Source organism: Rattus norvegicus, chromosome 1 (genome assembly GCF_021556685.1).
Source record: "Rattus norvegicus strain SHRSP/BbbUtx chromosome 1, alternate assembly SHRSP_T2T, whole genome shotgun sequence".
Lineage (NCBI taxonomy): Eukaryota > Metazoa > Chordata > Mammalia > Rodentia > Muridae > Rattus > Rattus norvegicus.
In genome coordinates, this window is record NC_141534.1 from 165,377,031 (window position 1) to 165,393,404 (window position 16,374).

The 16,374-nt window shown below is 47.6% G+C and overlaps 1 long non-coding RNA gene across 1 annotated transcript; it reads left to right on the forward strand.

Annotated features, from left to right (window-relative positions):
• The first annotated feature begins 2,054 nt into the window (after nucleotides 1-2,054).
• Nucleotides 2,055-4,895, forward strand: LOC147996892 (uncharacterized). Its single transcript, XR_015651997.1, has 2 exons — nucleotides 2,055-2,255; nucleotides 3,370-4,895. It is a non-coding gene; the product is annotated as an uncharacterized LOC147996892 (long non-coding RNA).
• The last annotated feature ends 11,479 nt before the right edge of the window (nucleotides 4,896-16,374 follow it).

Sequence of the window (16,374 nt, forward strand, 5' to 3'; positions counted from 1 at the left end):
GCTGCAGCCTGCCAGCCTGCTTACTTCAGTAGCCCATACCCTCACACTTGAGTCCTGACCCTTTCTACCCCCATCAGGGGCTTTTGATCCTTGTGAGGCATCTGCAGGGGGTGGGGGGGAAGGGAGAATGAGGCTCTTGGCCTCTGTGCCCTACCCCAACTCTAAAAACTAAAATGCCTGTGGCTCCTTCCTACCTGTCTGCAGCGATGTGCCTGCTGCCTTTCTCTGTGCTCACACTCCCCATCTTAAAACCAGTGAAAGGCCCCGTACCACTTTCCCATCTCGCCTTCCCTCACTCTCTGTGGCAGGTCCCCTTCCCACCCCACCCCACCCCACCCATCTCCTCAGCCCACCCTACCCTGCCTTAGCTGAGGTCTACCAAGGCCTCCTTGCAAGATCTCCGCACTTTTAGACCTTTGTCCCTGGACTGCAGGGCCCCTCACCTCACCTCAGCCTCCTTAACTCCATCCAGGAAGCTGTCTTCTCCTTCTCAAGCTACTTGTTTTCCAGCCTCTCCGTGTGCCACCTCCAAATGATGGATGTTTAATCTGTCCCTCCTAACTGCTTCTATGGAAACATCCAAGCATCCCCTGTCCCACACCCCAGCCAGAGAGTTACCTGTCTCCTGGGGGCTAGAGACTCCAGGGAGGATTTAGTCTGCAACCAGGTCAACTTGGAAGAGGGTGGGGAAGAGAGGGAGGGAAGGAGTGAGGGAGGGAGGATTGAGGAAGAGAGAGGAACTGCCTCACTGAGGGCAGGCATGGGGAAGTTGTCAAGAGAGTCTCAGGGAGAGCAGCATCAGCTCAGCACCTAGGCACTTGCCCTCTGCAGTCTGCTCAGCCTGCTTTTCCAGCAGCCCCCCACTCCGACCCCGGCCTCCCAGCACCCTGGACACATCTCCACAGCTGAGTGGCCCCTGGCCCTCCCCGGATGGACAGCCTTGCCTTCTAAAGATCCCTTCGAATAATTTTTCTGCCTTCAGCCCCTCACCACAGTACTGATCCTCAGCTGTCTTTCTCCAGAGGAGAAACTGAACTTGGGTTTCACCGGGCAGAGCTAGGGATGGGGAAGTACACAGTAGGGGCTCAGTGAAGGCAGGGTTGAACCAGGCCATCAAATGGGCTGGGTCTGGGAGTCACTCATCCAACAGGACCCCAACAGGACCCTGACCTCCTTTCCTGGCAAATAGCAGAGTTATTCACCTGGCCTAGACCCCTCCCACCCTGTCCCCAGTGAGACAGAAATTCCTGTTTTCAGAGAAACACAACACAGCTGCCAACTAGGTCATCAGAGCACCCGGTTCTCTAAGCTTTCAGCCAGTTCCAGGGAGAGGGAGGCCCTCGAGTGCCCTGCCTGTCAGAGGCCACCTCGAGTGTCATCCTCAACTCTTCCAGTTCAGTAGGCTCTTGTGGTGCCCCACCCCCTTCAGCTGCCTCACTATCTCAGTCCTCCTGATCCAGGGGTCTGGGTCACTGCCCACTGCAAACAGCCCGGTCCTCCAGACAGCCTGCAGAACCTTGGGGGGTAGATACCTGCTGCCCCCAAGCCCCTTTCTGCTGTCACCCACTACGTATTGACCATAACTAAGGGCATCCAGCTAAGTCCACGCTGAGCAGTTGATGGGACCTTATTCCTACAGTGTTTGGAGGGATTTCTATTGTATCTCGAGATTCTAGAGCTGAGACCTAAACCCTGAATTCCCACTCTGAAGCCAGTGATTATTATTTTTTTATTGGTTTTTGCTGTGGCTGCCGTTTTGTTTTTATTATGTTTTATTTATTTGCATCTGTGCACGTGTGGGTGGAGGTCAGAGTATAGCTTGTGAGGATCAGTTCTCTCCTACCATTGTAAATATCAAGGCTTGAAATCAGGTTGTCAGGCTTGGCCGCAAATGCTTTTCCCCACTGAGCCATCTTGCTAGCTTCAGGTTCTTTGTTTTCTGACTCCTGTTTTGGGTGTCCTGTGGTCCAGGTTGGCCTCACACAGATGACCTTCAGCTCCTGTCTCCTCCTGCCAAGTACTGGGATGACAGGTGTGTACTACCAGCCTAGCAGTGAGCAGCATGGCAGCCCTAGCATCTGACCCTAACAACCCCAAGCTCTCCCCTTCCCTCCTCTACCAGGAATACCCCACTCACCCGACTCACCCACAAACTCCTGCTACCACTGTCTGAACAGACTACCTCTTCTGAGGAGATGGCCTGGATTGCTTTCTCCTGCTGCCTGTATCCCCATGGAACCCTCGCATCTAGCACTGTGTGTATGTCTGGGCCACTATCAGAGTGAGAACCCTGCAGGGTGGGGGTGGGGGAGAATTCCTACCCAGAATCCTCTGTGTGTCTCTAGGGACTGTAGGCTCAGAAAAGATTTCCAGAATTAATGGCCCCTGCCCTCCAGGACTTAGGAACTCTTGGGCTCCTGACTAGTCTTCAGACAGACCCAGGGGATCCAGAAAGGGCAGAGGAGGGCAGGACATGAACTTTCCAGAGCACATAAGTGTGCTCGCTGGCTAGCCTCTGCTGTCCTGTCTCCCCTTGCCCTGTGGACTCTGTGTTATCTCTGTTCTTCCATTCTCTATACTACTCGTCCTCTCATCTTGTCTCCCCCCCACCACTAGCACCTCTATCTCCTTGGAAACAGTTGTGCTGAGAACAGGAGGACTGGGGGCTGGAGGGGAGGTCTGGGCTGTTTATAGGAACTAGAGTGGCTCCATCCATCAGCTCTGTTTGGAGCTCAGACCAAACATAATAAACAGCCTGGCTCCTCCCCAGCTGTGCTCTCCCTGAACTCAGTCATCCCAATTTCAAGCTGGTTCTCAGGACCCAGCTCCCACCCCACACAGCTCCCACCTCCAACCTCCCATCAGAAGGTCTGCCCAGAGAGAACCCTGTCTGTGAAATCAAACTCAGATCCGGGGCCACCTTTGCTGTGGAAGTGAGGGCAAACTGCCCTGTTGTGACTCCACTTTCCATCTGTATAATGGGCTCACTCATAAACAAGCTTATTTTCAATGCCCGAGTGCTTGAACACACTCGAGATCCTGGGTGCTGGGTCTGTGGGAAGCCTGGGGACAGTTAAACAAAGCCTGTGCTAGGGAGGAGAGGCTGCAGCACAAGCCAGGAAGCTGTCTGTGGTGAGGGAGATTTTGTTCTGAGCGTTTGTTTGCCTCTAGGCACAGGTCTCACAGCTGGAGCAATGAGAGGCTTGGAAGGCCTCTGGGCTGCCTATGGGGACAGCAGGGTGTCAGTGTGAGGCAGAGAGGTCCAAGGGGGAGCCCCATCTGGCTGCAGGAGAGCCAAGCGCAGTGAGGGTTCATCCTTGTGCTCTCCGCTCTTTCAGCACCACTCAGCATTCTGGAATCTTCTCTCAGCAGGAGAGCTTCCAACTTGCCTGGCTCCACCTTTCCAAGTTGCGGACTCTGTTGTGTGTTCACCCCACCTTCCCTAAGACACCCTACAAAGTGAAGATTCGGGAAAACCTACAGACCAGCAGCAGCTGGTGCTTCCGATGAACCAGAGAACAAACGGAAAGTAAAGAAAAGTGTGGATCAAAGGAAAGGAGACAGCTGAACAGATCTCTGAAAGCAGCGATGGCTGCAGCCATGGGGACCCCTGAGTCTTCTTTTTAATTCATTCTCTCTCTCTCTCTCTCTCTCTCTCTCTCTCTCTCTCTCTCTCTCTCTCCCTCCCTCCCTCCCTCCCTCCCTTCCTCCCTTCCTCTCTTCCTCTCTCCTCCTCCCCTCCCCCTCCCCTCTCCCTCCTTCCTTCTTCCTCTCCCTCCCCCTCCCCTCCCCTCCCCCTCCTATATATACATTAAGAACAATGACAAATTGTGCTGTACTATGACAGGAGAGTCAGGGAGACAGGGAGTGGGACCTAGGAGAGTTCCCTCTGAGGACCTGCTGGGGGCTGAGAGATAAGGAGGGGCTCTCTGGATGATACCCCCTTAGATATAACTAAACACTTTCTGAGAACAGAGACAGAGCCGTGGACCTGGGGCTGAGGCCGGCTCTGCACTGAAGGCAGTGGCCCCTGAGATGCCCCCCTACCCTACCCCAGAGTTCTTTGATTCTGTTCTGGAATCATGAAGGAAACCAGTGGTGGTGGGGAGGGGTTGAGGGGTGTAGGGAGGGACCCATGGGTGTGCCCTGCGTTGTGCTGAGGTCATGAGAAGCCCAATTCCAAAGGCCCGAGTTTTCAGAAATACTGCTATACTTATTAGTTTGCCAGAGAACGAATGGTTTCTGGTCTCTCCACATTGTTCATGTCAGCCCGTCCCACCAGCTTCCCCAACCATATTTCATCCTTCTGTCTGGGCTGCTGTAAGCTTTCCCTGGAATTCAGTCATTGCTGACCAAAAATAAACTGTGTGCAAAAACAAATATGTGTAAATTAGAGATTTTCACTCACTGCTTTATCAAAACATAGGACTGTATAGTCTCTGTGCCTTAAAACACACTCAACCGGGGTTGGGGATTTAGCTCAGTGGTAGAGCGCTTGCCTAGCAAGCGCAAGGCCCTGGGTTCGGTCCCCAGCTCCGAAAAAAAGAAAAAAGAAAAAAGAAAAAAACACACTCAACCATATTTCAAAGAAATCCCCTCAAATAAACAGATGTACCTCTGTTTGTGTTTTGGAGTTCATGATATTCCAGTATTAATGTTCTTGATGTGTTTAGCCACTCATCATGGAGGGATGTTGCTTTCATTTTTTACACTCTTTTGGAGAATTTCATACATGGATACGATGTCTACATGATGTCTCCCCTTTTTCCCTGCCTCCAGCTTCTTCCATCTTCCCCAGCTCGCCCACAAATTCATGATCTCTTCTGTGATTATTATTGTTATGTATGTGTATGGATTTACACACATACATACATAAATATAACCTACTAAGTGTGTTTATTGTTCATATGTGTTTTTATTTATGGCTGACCACTTAGGGTCGAATAACCCATCAGGGGCCTCCTCCCTGGGGAAGGCCGATTCTCCCTCTCTTAGCAGCCATTAATTGATTGTAGCTCTTCATGTAGGAGTGGTATCTTAAAAGATTTCCTGCATGCACATTGGAATGTCAGCTGGTGCTGTTCTTGTGCAGGTCTTGTTTGTGTGACCATATTGTTAAAATGTTGTAGGTTGATGTCTGTATGCAGGTGAGGACTGGCACAAGTTAGGTCAAGGCCATGAATGGACAGTAAAAAAGTAAGGCGGGGACAAAGTTTTTTGTAAGGGGAGGGAGAAGGGAAAGTGGGAGAATCAAGATACAGATAGAGAAGGACGACCCAGATCCGGGTGGTCTTAAAAGGCCCTAGGTATATTTCTTAAGGGATGGATTTCTGTAGGTCAATTTATCTTATCTAGGTGGACGGTTTATATCCTTATCAATTGGTTGTGTGTTTATTGTGTGGATGTATTGTGGATTGGGAATTTAACATATAAAGGTGATTGTTGGGCTACAGTTTGTTGAGTCTTGATTACACCGGGTTGTTGGGAGTTCTTACTTTAACTACCAGGGGGCGGTTACTGGGAGTGTGGGCAGAGTCTGTGGCAGGGATCCGCCATAGGCCAGCCCAGGCTGGACTTCTAGAGCCCTGCTCTTACTGGGTAGTTGGAACCAGGGAGTTCTTAGCTAGCAGAGAGCCACAGAGAGACACTAGTCAGAGATAAATTATGGTTAGTTCCAGATGGCCTTCCGGTGCCGGAACTAACTCTAGAGACCAGTGTGGCAAGGTGCCGCAATGGAACAGCTCTCGGATTGCCTGGTCAGAGAGTACTCGGGGGCGACGTGGAGCCACCAAGATAAAGATACCAAGTAGTGCTATATGGCCCCATGGGTGCCAGCACTAGAGCGGGATAAAAGGTTACCTATTTTTTTAATATTTACCACAACCAAATGTCATGGACATACTTACCTAGCAGGGGAGATGCCATGGTTGGGAAGGTGGTTTTTTCAGGGCAAGGCGTAGCCATTGTGTTTCAGATGTCCTGACTCCTGAAATTTCCCAAAGTTCAGGAAACTTGACTTCATAATTTGTGGTAATAAGGAACTAGGTTCATGCTCTCCCCTGCTAATGAAGATGATTGACAGTGGTGATGATGATGAAGGTGTGATGGTGATGGTGGTGGTGTAATGATGGTGGTGGTGATGATGATGGTGGTGATGATGATGAAGAAGTTGTGATGATGATGAAGGTGTGATGGTGGTGGTGGTGGTGGTGGGGTGATGATGATATGATGATGAAGGTGATGAAGGTGTGATGGTGATGGTGGTGATGATGATGACCACGACAATGAAGATAATTCACAGACACAGCTCCTACCGTACATACACTATTTTACAATCACTCTGGTCCTCTGGCTCGGGCAATCTTTCTGCCCCCTCTTCCTCAGTGTTGCCTAAGCCTTAGGTGTAGGGGTTGAGCTGTAGATGTTATCAATCAGGGTGGGCCAAAGCCCTCGGACTCTATGTCTCTGGAAGCTTCCACAGACACAGCCCAGTGTGTGCTTCTGAATTCAACCAAATTAACAATCAGAAATAGCCATGGATACAAATAGACAGAAAATAGACATCAGATGGTAGGCAAAAAATAAGTAATATATTCTAAATCCCTGTTGATTTAGAATTTTACAGAATGTTATGTATATGATCGCTTTGCCTGCACTCATGTCTGTGCACCACATGTGTGCTGGTGCCTAAGGAAGCCTGAGGAGTCAGATCCTCTGGAAAAGGAGTTTACGGTCAGTGGTGAGCCATCTCAGAGGTGCTAGGAACTGAACCCATGTCCTCTGGAAGAGCAGCCTGTGCTTAATTGAAGAGCCATCTCTCCAGCCCTGATTTAGAATTTTTCCATTAAGTTTATTTATTCACTTTACATCTTGATTGAAGCACTCCCTCCCCTCTCAGTTTCCTCCCTTCACATGTCCCCTTCCCACCCCTTCCCTTTCACCTCCCCTGACACCTCAAGCCACTGCAGGACTAGGCACATCCTCTCCCACTGAGACCAGACAGGACAGCCCAGTTAGGCCCAAACTCGAGATCCACCTGCCACTGCCTCTTTAGTGTGGACTAAAGGCGTGCACCACCACACCAGGCTCTTCTGGGATTTACATGTAAGTTTTTAATTTTAAGATGCATTACCATGTATATGTGTGTGGTGTGTATGTCTGTATTATAGGTGCATGCATGCTGTGGCACACACGTGGACTCCAGATGACAGCCATCAGTGTTTGGTTGGTTCTCTCCTTTCACTGAAGGTTCTGGAGAGAGAACTCGGGTGGTCCGACCTGCATAGCAAGCCTCTTCCCCTCTGAGCTGCCTCGCCGGCCCACATTTAAGTTTCTAAGTAGCCCGACATAGACCTCTACTTATGAGTCGTGCAGAGATCAAACTCGATTTGCTTTCAGGTGAATTTATTGAAATTCACAGGTCACTCTGTCAAACAACTATGTTCTAATATGTATTTGGGATCTATCTGAATTCTGGTCTGTCTCACTGGCCTGTTCCTATACCGGCTCCCTGATGTCTGGTTTTAATTTAGTTTGATACCTGCAAGACAAGTCCTCTTGCTGGTGCTTTCTCCACTGCTCTGGGATATCTGTGGGAGTCTCTTTCCCCACAGAAGCCTGGTGGTCGTGGCTCTTCCTGTATATCTCTTGTAAAAACTGCTTTGGAGTGGAAATGTGCTGAGGTCTGACCTTTCGTCTGTCTTTCTTTTACTGTTGGTTTGCTGTTTGTTTTGAGGCAGAGTCTTTTGTATCCCAGGCTAGCCTTAAGCACTCTATATAGCTGAGGGTGATATTACAATCCCAGACTATATGGCCCCAACTTCCCACACTCTAGGATTCAGACATTGCTACCACACCTGGATCACACACGACTTAGAGTTGGTGCTCCCTTGTTCAATTTACTTCTTAGTATTTAACTATTCAATGTTGTAAATGAGTTTGCAAATATTTATAAATTTACAAACATTATAAATGTCAAAAATCAGAAAACCATTGATTTTTATATTTACCTTTTATTTGAGAATTTTGTCATTATTTTTTTGATTTTATCATTATTTTTGTCATTTGTTTCTTTACTAGAAGCCCCTGGGCTTCCCTGGCCACAGCCATTTAGTTCCTGTCTGACCATCTGACACCTCTCCTCGCCTCTCCCTAGCACCACGATTTCCTTCTCTGGCTCCTCCTCCCAAGGCCCTGATTTCCCTGGTTAGTAGGAACAGGGACAGAGTCTACTCTCTAGGCCAAAGATTGAGTGCCGATGGTCTTGGGCACTCAAGGCCTTCAGTCTTGCTCGATTTGGCCCACACAAGCATTGATACAGTTTTGATTAGTTTACAGTATTTAAAAGCTGGAGTAGTTGTTAGACATAGAAGTCTGGGCTTGTCTCTGCGTAGTGTGTGTGTGCGTGCCTGGACAAAGTAAGAACAACAGCTGACGAGTGTCTTCCTCTGTCGTTCTCTACCAGCATCCTAGGGTTCTACTGCTAGACACCATGACTATGGTGTTCTTACAAAGGAGAAGAAAATAGACATAGTTTCACTTCAGAGGTTTAGGCCATTGTCACCATAGCAGGAAGCATGGCGACATAAAGGCAGACATGTCAGTGGACAGGCAGCTGAGAGTTCTGCATCTGGATAGGCAGGCAGCAGGAACAGCAGGTGAAGCACTGGGTCTGACTTGAGTTTCTGAGACCTCAAAGCCAACCCCCTCAGTAACACACATCCCCTACAAGCCACACCTACTCCAACAAGGCCACACCTCCTAAGAGTGCCCCTGCCTGTGAGCCTATAGGGGCCATTTTCATTCAAACCTCCACAACCACACTTATCCTTATTTTGGTTTGAATTATCTTTTGTTAAAGAATACGAAGAAAACAAGGACCTTTTGCTGTTGCTTTAATTTAATTTATTTATTAATATATTTAGTAGTGTGTGTGTGTGTGTGTGTGTGTGTGTGTGTGTGTGTGTGTGTGGTGCATATGTATGGGGTGGACATGTATGATTGTCAGAAGACAATCTTGCAGAACTGTTTCTCTCCTTTCAACTTTTAGTGGATTCCAGAGAGCAACGTGTGCTTGCAGCTTGTGCCTTCACCCTCTGTGCGTCTCACCAGCCCTCCACCATGCTTTCTGAGACAGGGTCTCTCACTGAACCTGGAACTTGCTGACTCAGCCATGCTGGCTGCCCAGGGACCCCTGAGATCCTCCTGACTCTGTCTCCCCAGGACACGACAAGCACACACTACCATACCTGGCTTTTTTGTTTTTTAATGTGGTCTGGAGACATAAACTTAGGTCTCCATGTTAGTTTAGCAAGCACTTTACTGTCATCTCCCAAGTTCTGATTTTTCTCAAGATGCCGTATAATGTGGATCATAGAGTAATGTGTGGCAGGAGCTATGGAATGGCACCTCCCATCTTGACTGTGACTTTCTCAAGGGCAGGGCAGTCTGTCTTCTCAAATCCCCAGCACATAACACAGAGCCTGGTTTTGCTGAGAGTACAGAAGGGCCCTTCCTTTCCTCCCACACCACGCACATGTATTAAAAAACGTAAGCCCACCAGTCAATAAGCACTCAGAACCTGATTGTGCCCTGTCCCCTTGGCAGTCAGCAAAGCACACAGACAGACCATTTTCCAAATGAGAGTTTTGACTCATAAAAGAGACATAAGATTCTATAGGGAACCAGTTCTTCTGAATGCAGTTGTCAAAATGTTTTTTTTTCCTTAAACCACACTGAGATTTCACAAGTTCTCATTAGCATATGACAAAACACGGCAGGTGTTCTGACTTGTGCTTTCCAGGCCCTGATGGATAAAGGATGTTTTCAGAGACCCATGGCAGCTCTGACACAGCTCAGAGAACTCTGACTTCTGCCTGTGGCACTATGGGATTGTGGCCCGTGCCCGAGGAGGGAGAACTGCTGCACATCAAGGAGAGGCTCATGGTGGGGGGGAAGGCCTAGGGCTTGGTTTGGGTGTCGTTTCCTCAGCCAAGTTCTACCATGGACCTTGCAGGTCACAGTTGTTCCTTCAGAAGTGTGAACAGCAGCAATGACACCCAGAGCCTGTCACTATCATCCTCATTTAGGGTGGGACATGTTGGTCCGCCTGTCTGGAGGCCCCTTTGGTGCTACGTTCAAGAATTTCAAAAATGTGTTATGTGCTTTGACCCAGAAATTCCATCTCTAGGAATCGGTCCTAAGGAAATAAGAAACTAGTCCAAGAAAAAAAAGTGTGAGAATGTTTATAACAGCCAATGAACATATCCAGGTTTTTTGGAGCCTGGTGTTTATATAATTTAGGAGGGTCCCTTTAACACAAAGAATGCAAAATAAGAGTATGGAACTGTTAGATCCCTCTCGGGCCTTTGGAACACCCTGGGCAAATGAGTGGGCTTTGATTGGTTTCCCATAGGTTCACTGCAAACATTACACTATCAGTAGTCTTTAAAAAGTAGACAGAGTCTTAAAGAACCAACAGTTGGGAGTTGACATAGTGGACTACACTATGGCTGCCTGGATGGGAGAGAGATCGGCCAGCTGCGCAACAAACATAGAGCCTATTCGTTGACTTGGGAAAATGACCAAAACACAAAGTCTTAGTCTCCTCGTTGCTGGGACAGCCACCTGGCACAGCCACTTAAGGAAGAAAAGATTTGTTTCTGCTCACACAGCAAAGGCACAATAATCTAGCCTCTTTGCCTTGAGGCTGTGTGTCTCAACACGTAAGCTCTCAGCTACTGCTTCAGCACCATGCCTGCCTGCCTGTCTGCCTGCCTGCCTGCCTGTCTGTCTGTCTGTTTGCCTGCCTGTCTGTTTTTCTGTCTGCCTGCCTGTCTGTCTGCCTGCCTGCCTGCCTGCCTGCCTGCCACTACACTCCCTGAGGTGAGGTCATGGACTGTAATCCTCCAAACTGTAAGCCCTAAATTAAACACTTTTTTTTTTATAAGTAGCTCATGCTAGTTTATCACAGCAATAGAACAGTAAACCAAATATGGTGTGACCAAAGATCCCAGTTTTTGGTCAAATCACTTACTAGTTATAAGTTATGGTTTGAATGTAAAGTGTCCTCCACAGGCTCCTGTTTTCAATGCTGGTTCTCCAGTGGGCAGCACTGTTTTGAGAGTCTCCAACAGCTTTGGGAGGTAGGGATGTCCTGGAGGTTGCTGGAGGTTGGTCCTTGGGGATAAATTATCTAGGTCCATTTCTAGTTTATCTCCCCTTTCTGGACCACTATGATGGGAGCAGTTTCCACCACACACTAACCACCATGAACTGATTCCAGGCCTTCCTTGCAATGATGGGCTGCCCCATGACCGAAATAAGTCCCTTCTGCTCATCACCTGCTCTGTTAGGCTCACAGTTTTACAAAAGGAACGTAGATTTTGTCTTGGAGTCATGGCTGTGCAGAGCCTCAAAAGCAACTCCAAGGTCCAGCAGGACACAGCAGCCTCTGACCTGCTCATGCCATGGCCTCCAGCTCTAAGCAGGCCCTGGACAGAGAAGAAGCCAGGCAGGAGTCAGCTTTCTGGAAGAGAGTCTTATCTGGGCCACTGGGGCTAGAACTAAGAGGACTCAGAGCTTGACCTGACTCCTCCCTGGGAAAGTCTACAGATGAAAGGCAGGTGGGAGCTTCCATTGGTGGCAACACGCACAGCAAAGGCTGCAGTGAGAGTGGCCTCCTCATCCTTAGACCTTGGCAGTTGGAGTGTTTCCTGTATGTGACCATACAAGGCACCAACCAGGCTAAAGGATCCCTGCCCTGTCAAAAAGGGATCTCTTACAGAGGGCTCCTCAGCAGGAGAGGGCAGGTACAAGTGTCAGTCAGGTGCTATGGGACACAAGCCAGGGATCAACTGTAACAGGTCCAAAAAGGGAGATGTTTGTCTCTTGAGAGCAGACCAGAGCTCTTGAGAGCGCCACCCAGAGGGGTCTTACTGCAGTTACCAGGGACCCCCACATCCTTATATCTCAGATCCCTGCCCAATCCTGAGATTGATGCAAAGTTGCAGAGCAGGTAAGAGAGGGGTTGGGGATTTAGCTCAGTGGTAGAGCGCTTGCCTAGCAAGCGCAAGGCCCTGGGTTCGGTCCCCAGCTCAAAGAGAGAGAGAGAGAGAGAGAGAGAGAGAGAGAGAGAGAGAGGCAGCAGGGTGAGCCCTGTCCTCTCTGGATGCCTCAGTGATGGCCACAATGGGACAAAAACTCAGAAAGAGTGACAAATGGCACTTCATTTGTTCATCTTTGGAATGCTTACAGATGGTAAACTTTACTCTTAATACTACTTCAGTTCCTGTGTCTGTGGCCTGTCCTCCCAGGTGCTAGGATCACAGATACACACCACCACACCCAGTGAATTGTTTACTTATGAGCGTTTAAGAACTGTCTGTATTTTTGAACCATAGTCCTTTGTTAAATAAGTCTCTTGTAACCATTTTCTCCCACAGATTTGGCTTGGGCTGTCTTAGATTTTTTTTTAAACTCCTTTTAATTTTTTTTTATGTTTAGTTTTAAAGCACAAGTGATCATCTCGATTAGACATACATTTTGTTCTTATGAGTCAGTTTTTTTGAAAAGTTATCACAAGTAGTTCAGTATTGCCTTAGGAATTTCAATAAACTTGAGTCATCAAACAAACTTCTGCCATGACTTTTGGAAGAATTTCAAGCTTGTGGAGGAAATGCAAGAATTATACAATCCCCCTGCCCCCCCCCAGCTCCCTCTGCATTCATGGATTCTTAGTGGTTTTAACATTTTGTCACCAACTCTCTCCCTATGTATACATTTTTCCCTGACCCATTTGAAAGTGACACACATAATGTATTTTCCAAGGTGGGGAAGATATTCTTTTATATAGAGAAATTTAACATAGATGTAATGTGAACTAAATGTGGTAGTTTGAATGAGAATAACCCCACAGGCCCATGCTTGAATACTTGGTCTCCAGTCGATGGAAATGTTTGGGAAGAATGAGAAGGGGTGGCCTTGTTGGGGGAGGTGTCTTGCCAGGGGTGTGCTTTATAGTTTTAAAGTCCCACACCAGGCCTAGTATCTCTCTCTTTCTGCCTCCTGTGGATCCAGATATAAAGCTACTTCTCCAGCACCATGCCTGTCAGCTTCCAGACATGATGATCATAAACCAACCCTCTGAAACTGTGAGCAAGCCCAATTAAGTCCTTTGTCTTAGAAGAGATGCCTTGGTCCTGGCGTCTTTTTACACAATAGAACAATAGCCAAGACACTAACCATCAAGCAAGAGCCAAATTTCACTAAATGACCCCATTATCCCTCCTTTGTAGCACCCTTTCCATCCCTGGCAAAGTCTAAGGTCTCCTTTAACACTGGTCAGTCTGCCACTCTTTCAGAGTCATTTATCACATTGATCCTTTAGATGGGTGCAGATTGGTTATCTTGTAGACAAGTCTTTAATTTAGTCTTGTCTGGGTCTTCTCTGTCCGTCCTGATTTTTTTAGTTGGAAAACACTTTGTAAACATAAAACTAAATTGTTCTTCCTGCTCCAAAGCTGCCATAGGATACACTGAGCTCCAGAACACATGGAAATTGGCCTTCCCAATAGCCAGTCCTTCCTCCAGGAGACATCAGCTGTTGGATTTAGTGCTGTTCTGAGATCTGTCCAGAAAGAGCACCAGCTCCCAGGTGGAGTGCTCACACCCCATCACTGCCTGTTCCTCACCTGTGGCTCTGAAAGACTCAAGCTGGTCCACTTTCCAAGAAGCTACTGGAACCTGGAAAGATGATTTCAAAGGTTCTTGGAGAAGAAATTTCAGAAGCCATGGAGCCTCCACACCCTCTTGGGTTACACCACCTTCCTAGAGACCCTACTATTCAACTGTCCAGAATCTCTCTGACACCAATCCTTCCTGGGTCTTTATGGAATCTTGCGTATTTGCTGATAGTGTTGGTCATTAGAGATCAATTTAACCTTTAGTGTCTATCCTCATCCTTGATGTCAAGGGTTGGGGCCAGAAGTCCAGAGATTTTCCAGTGATTGGCTGTCAGTGGGTGTTACCAGAGGTCTCAGCCATCCTGGTTTTAGCACCCAAAGGACACTGGTATCATACCAAGGATCTACAGACAGAGATCATATATATGTTTCTTGTTTATCTCAGCATGACCCAAGAGTAAAGCATGTTTTCCTCAGGAAACTACAGGAAGGCTCTTTCCATCAGCTCCTTTTGCATCTGTAAGATTTCTCTCCTTATAACAACAAAAAATGAGATTTGACTGATTTCTAATACAGTCCCTTTGAAAAGCTTTGAGATTATGCCAGACATGATATATAACCAGTGATTCCAGCATTTGGGCAGTGCAGCAGGAAGATTTGAAATTCAAGGTCATCATTGGCTGCATAGTGAATTTCAGATCTAGAAAAAAAATAAATAAAGAACCAACTAGGGCCAGGGAGATGGATCAGTGGCTAAAGTGCCTACTTGTGCAAGCATTAGGTCCTGAGTTCAGATCCTCTACACTCATAAAAGCCAAGCATGTTGGGCTGGGGGAGCGGGGCAGAGGCAGGCAGATCTTCGGGTCTCCATGGCCAGGCAGTCTAGCTAAACAATGAGCTCTGGATTCAGTGAGTAAACCTGTCTCAGAAAATAAGACGAGAGTGATAGAGGAAGATACGCAAAGTCCCCTGTGACCTCCATGCATACAGACAAACATACATGCTTGCTTATCATATACCATGTGCCCATAAGCACGTGAACACACACACACACACACACACACACACACACACACACACACACACTCACCAAGCAACTCATGATCCAGGCTATGAGATCTTCTTATCTGGGATGAGAGGCAGGAAGACCAACACTGTTGTCAGAAAGAGCTATGTCATGATTTCTATCCCACCAACTCTAGCTTTACACGTGTCTGGGGAGAGAGAGGTAAAATGAGATTTGATGAAAAATAAGAGTGGATGGGAGATCCTAGTAGATTTTTTAAAAAGATTTTATTTATGTATGTGAGTATACTGTCTTCGTCTTCAGACATAACAGAAGAGGGCATCGGATCCCATTACAGATGGTTGTGAGCCACCATGTGGTTACTGGGAATTGAACTCAGGACCTCTGGAAGAACAGCCTATGGTCTTAACCACTGAGCCATCTCTCCAGTGCCCCCTAGTTGACTTTTGTCTTCTCTAATGGTGGACTTATGCCAAAAAACATTTCATTTGGCCATGGAGCTCCTCACAGCCAAGCCCCTCATGCTACGTTGAGCTGGACATTGGCCTGTGGTGCTCCAGGAAAAAGGAGTCAAACACTAAAAATGGTCATCGTTGTCTTGGCAACTTCTGATCTTCTGGTCGATCCCATTATGGTTTTACCCATAGCCGTATTTCACTGTCTGTAATTTTACCTCATACCCATGAGACCCAATGCCACAAGCTAGTGAGACAACTCAAATAGGTAAAGGTACTCGCTGACAAAGCTCATGGCTTGTGAGCTGAGACCCACACGGTAGAAGGAAAGAAGTTATTCTCTGACCTACACATGCAGACTTACATGAATTAAAACATAGTAACAATTTTTCAGACTATAAAAAGATCCGACCTCACCAGACCTTCACATTTCTTTATACGGTTCACTTCTATGACACGCAAGTGCTCACAGGCACTTGATATTTTAAAAGGTGGAAAAGTGACCTTCTACCACAAGTTGACATTGTGAATCGTGGCTAGGGTGAGGTTATTTGGTGGCTTTGCTCTTTCAACAAGGGTGTCAACTGACCTATGTCATTGCAGACATCAGGGATCGTCTCCTCAGCAGCTTCAGTAAGAGGCAGGCACTGCAAATGGGGAACTGCCTCAAATCAAGGATCAGAACTGAGGTGTCAGTATATGCCTGTAATCCCAATGAGTGGGAGGTGGAGGCAGGAATTCAAAGCCAGCCTTGGTGGCTACTTAGCCAGTGTGAGACCAGCCTGTATAAGCGATGTGAAATCCTGTCTCAAAAAGACAAACCAAGTGGGGTCTGGAGAGATAGATCAGAGGTTAAGAGTGCACACCCTTCTTGCAGAGGACCCAAATTTGGTTCCTAGAACCCGTATCAGACAGCTTACGACTACCTGTAGCTGCAGTTTCAGGGACACCCAATGCCTCCAGCCTCCATGAGAACCACGCTCATTTATACACACATACCCTACACACATAGTTAAAAGTAAACAACCTGGACAGCTCAGTGAGTGAGGGTCGTTGTCACCAGGTCCAGAACCTCACTTCAAGCCCCAGGTTCTACGTTCAGAAGGAGAGAACCGACTTCTGCAAGTTTCCTCTGACCTCCACATGTGTGCTGTGGCATACAGACTCCTACACACACAGTAAACAAATAAATAATAAACAAACAAACAAA